General features: G+C 44.0%; 1 non-coding gene across 1 annotated transcript; it reads left to right on the top strand.

Annotated features, from left to right (window-relative positions):
• Positions 1-1,403: 1,403 nt before the first annotated feature.
• Trnad-guc lies at positions 1,404-1,475 on the top strand. The gene has a single exon. It is a non-coding gene; the product is annotated as a tRNA-Asp (tRNA).
• Positions 1,476-6,052: the final 4,577 nt, after the last annotated feature.

Below are 6,052 nucleotides of genomic sequence, written 5' to 3'. Positions count from 1 at the left end.
GCCCTGGCTTTTCCTCAGCAGTATGACCTTGGACCAGAACAAGTTTGCTTACCCATAAAATGTGGAAATTGGCAGCTCTTTCTTGAAGCCTGCACCCATGTCTTCGGTGCATAGTATTCTCTTTTTCCTTTGAAATAGGGTTTCTTTCTGTAGTCCAGGCTGTTCTAGAATTCAATTTATAATCCAAGCTGACCTCAAACAGGTGATAATCTGCCTGCTTCATCCTCTGGCCTCCTGCAATTACAGACATAAGCCACCACACCCAGGTTTTTGAATTTTTTAAAAATACATTTTTATCCGGGTGGCAGTAGCACACTCCTTTAATCCCAGCACTTGGGAGGCAGAGGCAGGTGAATCTCTGAGAGTTCAAGGCCAGCCTGATCTACAGAGTGAGATCCAGGACAGGCACCAAAACTACACGGAGAAACCCTGTCTCGAAAAACCTTTATACTTATTTTCTTTGAGACAGAATCTCACTACATAGCCCAGGCTGCTGGCTTCAAACTCGCAGAAGTCCTCCTCCTCTCTCAGCTTCCTGAGTGCTGGAATTCACTTATGCTATACTCAGTTTATTACTGTCCTTTTCCTAACAGTTACAAGTGTAACCTCCTCTACCTTGGCCCTCAACTCTGCAATTCAGGGCTATCTCTTATCTATTTAACAAACTCTCAACTTAGGCTGGAGAAATGCCTCAGCAGTTAAGAGCACTGACTGCTCTTCCAGAGGATCGGAGTTTGAGTCTCAGCATTTACAAAGCAGCTCACAACCAGCTATAACCACAATTCCAGGGGATCCGATGCCCTCTTCTGGCCTGACACTCCATGTGTGCCATGCACTGGCATACATACAGGTTAAACAGCTATACATATAAATTAAAAAGAAATATTTTAAAACAAGCAAAAACGCTCAACTTGAAGAAAAAATGTTGTGGAATATTACTTTAACTATATAAAGATGTGTTCCATTTGTTAATGTTGCGGGATATTACTTTAACTGTGTAAAGGTATGTTGCATTTGTTTAACTACGTAGAGATATGTTACATTTGTTTATGGTGTGGAATATTACTTCAGCTATGTAAAGATGTGCTGCATTTGTTCAATTATGTAAAGATGTGTTGCTGTTTTACCTTGCCTGCCTAAAGCACGTTATTGGTCTAATAAAAAGCTGAATTGCCAATAGCTAGGCAGATGAGAGGATGGGCAGGGCTGGTGAGCAGAGAAAATAAGTAAGAGAAGGAATATGGGGGAAAGGAGAGATGCCAGGGGCCAGCCATCCAGGCAGCCGCCAGCCAGCCACAGAGGCAATAGGAAAGTAGAACACACAGAATGAAAGAAAGATAAAAGGCCCCAAGACAAAACGTAGATGAAGAGAAATGGGATAATTTAAAAAGCTAGCTAGGCCTTCCTTGTTAGTATAGTGGTGAGTATCCCCGCCTGTCACGCGGGAGACTGGGGTTCGATTCCCTGACAAGGAGGCTGGTGCATAACTTGCTTGCCGGGCGGTGGTGGCGCACGCCTTTAATCCCAGCACTCGGGAGGCAGAGCCAGGCGGATCTCTGTGAGTTCGAGGCCAGCCTGGGCTACCAAGTGAGTTCCAGGAAAGGCGCAGAGCTACACAGAGAAACCCTGTCTCAAAAAACAAAAAAAAAAAAAAAAAAGCTAGCTAGAAGCAAGCTAAGCTAAGGCTGAGCATGCATAACTAATAATAAGTCTCCATGTCATGATTTGGGGGCTGGCAGTCCGAAAAGGCCTGCTACCAAAAAAAAAGTGTGGCTTCGTGGCTCATATCTGTAATCCTAGCTGATAGGGAGACTGAGGCAGGAAGATTAAAAGTTTAAGGGAAGCCTGCTTGAATGAAATCCTGACTCAAAAAGTTAAAAATGGCTGAGGATATAGCTCACTGATAGGATACTTGCCTAGAATATATGAGGCCCTGAATAATATCCTCAGTGGTATAAAAATAAAAATAAACAATAAAATGTGGAAGCCACAGAATTATTTATATAGAACTGGTTCTGTTTCTGCTTCTTCTGCTGTTTTTTTTTTTGTTTGCTTGTTTGTTGTTGTTTGTTTTTTGTTTTTGTTTTATACTACTGAGGATGGAACCCAGAGTCTTATGCATGACTGCTAGGTAAGCAAGGGCTCTACAACAGAGCTTCACTTTCAGCCCAAGAATGGGCTATTGTATACCAGACTACTTACCAACATTATATATTTGTTGTTTGTTTCTAAGACAGACTCTCCTACTGTAGTCCAGCCTGTCTTGCTTACCATTCCCATCCTCTTGCCTCAACCGCCAAAGTCCTGGAATTACAGGCACAAGAAAGTATTGTTTAGTTTCAAGGCCAAATATCCAACTCCCTTCCTGAAGTTTAGTGTAGGGCACAGTTGGCTTCTACTCTCTTCCCTTACCCTCTCACCAGACCCATTTCCTCTTTGTCTTCTCAGATATGCCCTGGAGTCACCTGGATTCTGGGCTGCTGGGCTTAATTATGAGGCTTGCTTGTCTTCAGTATCTGTTGCTAAGAAGGACCACTAGGTCTAGTGTGTGGGTCCCACTGTTCTCCCAAACTCATTACCACCACCGGGGAACTGAAGCTTTCATCTTGAATTTGTCTCCTTGTCTGGGGGCCACCTCTGCTCTGGGATTCTTACCTCCAAGCCAGGGTTAACAGGGTCTGTATTTAAAGGCCCTGAATCTTCCTTAAGTACACTTGGATCTCATCGTATTTCTTCTAGCCAACCTTTTGGCTGGACTCAAAGTGCTGTCCACATGTATCCCTGAAAAGGCTTCATCTGGGACACAAGCTGAGGCCCTACCCGGTGTCTCTACATCCTTCCCTGTACCCATAGCTCAATGACACCCATATTAGACTGACTCTTCTATCTTCCAGCAAAAATAATGGTGAACTGGGGACATTAGTCAGATCCTATCAACTGAATAAAGGCCAACTGTTGGTTGAATCTTAAACAGTCTTACAATAAAAAACCCAGAGCCAGATATCAGGGTGAAAGCTGAAAGATCAGAGAAGCAGAACAGCCAGCCACTAGTTCTTATCTCTACAAAATCCTCAGCCTAAAGAGAGTGAGTTCCTGTTTCCTCACACCATATATACACTTCTCTGCCCTATCATATTACTTCCTGGGATTAAAGGTGTGTGTGCCACCACTGCCTGGCCTCTATGTCTAATCTAGTGGCTGGCTCTGTCCTCTGATCCTCAGGCAAGTTTATTAAGTTACACAATATATCACCACAGTCGACATCCAGGAAGGGTATAGATAAAGCTTCCTGCAATGGGATCAAAGTCTACCTGGGTCCAATATGAAAGTCACATACAATGAAACCAGTTGCCCAAGTTTGCCAGGGAAACCAGGCTGGTTACATTGTAGCTTAACTCCCCTGTACTCTTAAACTGCTATGACCCTTGTTCCAGGTCGAATAGATCTTCAGAGCTTCCCCCTAGCAACTGACAGGGTTCTTGGGTCTTTTGGGAACATCCTGCAAAGCATGACAATGTATTTTGCCTCTCCCTCCCTCTACTTTTCTACAGAACTAGCTATGTAGCAGGCATTGGCTTCATATTACCATGTCCATGTAAGTGTAACAATTTCCAAGCTAAGGAGCTTCCTTCAAAAATTAATGTTCCTACCATTAAGGAGGAGGGGATGGGGAGTGGGTGGGTGTGGTGATATATTGTGTACCCTAATAAAATTTGCCTGAAGATCAATGAAGCAGAGCCAGCCACAGCCACCACCTCTTACCTCACCAACTCCTCAGGCTGAAAAAGCCTCAGCCGATAGGCCTCTAGCTGAATGAGTTTCCTCAGTCAGAAATCCTTAGTTCCTGTCTCTTCATGCCTTATATACCTTTCTCTACCCAGACATCACTTCTTTCCTAGTACTGGGATTAATTGCGTGTGTGCCTCCCAAATACTGGGATTAAAGGTATGAATTTCAAGTGATGGGATTAAAGATGTGTGCCACCACTGCCTGGCTGTTTCTCTCCTAGACTGAATCAATCTCATGTAGTCCAGGGTGGCTTTGAGCTTACAGAGATCCAGACAAATCTCTGCCTCCCAAGTGCTAGGATTAAAGGTGTGTGCCACCACTGTCTGGCCTCTATGTCTAATCTAGTGGCTGGCTCTGTTCTCTGATCTTCAGTCAAATTTTATTAGGGTACCCAATATATCACCACAGGTTGGGGGCATAGGGAAGCATGAGGAGGAATGAGAGGAGGATCTGTGGTTGGTATGCAAAATGAATTTTAAAATTTTTTAAACAAAAAAAAGAAAGAAAAAAATTTGTGTTCCTTACACTTGCTTTTTTCCTGTGGCCGTATGGATTTAAGCAGCAGCCACTGTCACCTCCAGACAGTGGAACAGAGGTGGTATTTTGGCCTACAGCATTAATGAGAACATTCTGTTGGGCCCCAGGACTGTCATCTTCGATCTTTCTGAAGATATGAAGGCATAGCATGAGACACTTACCGAATATTTGAATGACCTTAGCCATTCATAAGCACACAAACCCCAGAGGAACCAAATAGTTTCTGAATTTGAGAGCAAAACATGCTAAATTCAGTCAAGCCCCTGGGAGACCAGCAGGTCAGCTCCCTTATTTTACAGGGAGGACCTGGGGCTATAAAAGAGATTGGTCAGGGTCACATAGCTATTGGTGGTACAACCATATAAGCAGGGGCTCATCTCTGGCCTTTGCCAAATGAGTACTTGCAACTAAATTAACTAAAACCAAGAATTAATAAATACATTTAATACATGAAAACAGGATTGTTACACACATTGTTTATAAAGTGACAAGGTAATTTGCATGCCTTATTGCTAACAAATTACAAGTTCTACTGGCAGGCTCAATACAGTAACATCAAAGTTAAAATTATTCAGTGTGGTGCTATATGTCCCCCAATATATTTTGCATACTAATAAATTTATCTGGGGTCAGAGAACAGAACAGCCATTAGATAGACATAGAGGCTAGAAAATGGTGGCACATACACCTTTAATCCTAGCACTTGGGAGGCAGAGATCCATCCGGATCTCTTTGAGTTTAAAGCCACACTGAAAATAGCCAGACATGGTGACTCACGCCTTTAATCCCAGGAAGTGATAGCAGGAAGCAGAAAGGTATATAAGGTGTGAAAACCAGGAACTAGGCTGATTAAGCTTTTAGGCTTTTAGCAGCAGTTCAGCTGAGATTCATTCTGGTTGAGGACTCAGAGGCTTCCAGTCTGAGGATACAGGATCAGCTGAGGAATTGGCAAGGTGAGGTGGCTGTGGCTTGTTCTGCTTCTCTGATCTTCCAGTTCACCCCAATACCTGCCTCCAGGTTTGTTTTTATTAATAAGACTCTTTAGAGATTCATGCTACAATTGAGACTGCCGGTAGAGCTTGTAATTTAATTTTTAGATCTGTACAAAGCAGCTACAGGACTTGTAATGATCTGTACATGTCCTTTGATGACAAAGTCACCGGTGTGTGATACTCTATGTTCTGCTTTCTATATTTGTAATTACTGGAAATGCCAAATTTCCACCAGAAGTTGGTTAAAATAAGGATGAAATTAGGGGAAACTAACGTGGAGAAATAATCTGTTCTTGATCTAAGCTCTGGGACATCAGTTTAGGACCATTGTGCTTGCTTATGATAATGATGATATTGCAATGCCTAACTGGCCTGCTGGGAGACTTAGAACGTAGAAATAAAGACGGTAACGTTCCCTTGTCCAAGTTGTTGTGTGAATTTACTATATTGGCGCGAAAAGGACAGCGTTCACATCCGGGTATTTTGCTTCTCTGGGTTTGCTAGGGAAAATTCAAATCTCGAAAAAGGGCGGACCCGTAAAGCTGCTATACGCCTGCGCAAGGGCGGGGCGAGGAGCCCTGGGAAGCAGGCGGGGCAGATGACGCGAAGTGACGCGAGTGGCGCGCTGCACCCGCGCTGGCTTGACTCCGGTGCTGTGCCGTTGGGCCGGTGTGGGAGGGTGGCCTGGCGCGTTGCGAATCGGAGCGTGCACCTGGGCTCGTTCGGAGGCCCGG

This window comes from Peromyscus leucopus, chromosome X, assembly GCF_004664715.2.
Source record: "Peromyscus leucopus breed LL Stock chromosome X, UCI_PerLeu_2.1, whole genome shotgun sequence".
In the NCBI taxonomy this organism is placed as follows: domain Eukaryota; kingdom Metazoa; phylum Chordata; class Mammalia; order Rodentia; family Cricetidae; genus Peromyscus; species Peromyscus leucopus.
Note: the sequence above shows the minus strand (reverse complement) of the source record. Positions and strands in the feature narration are given on the sequence as shown.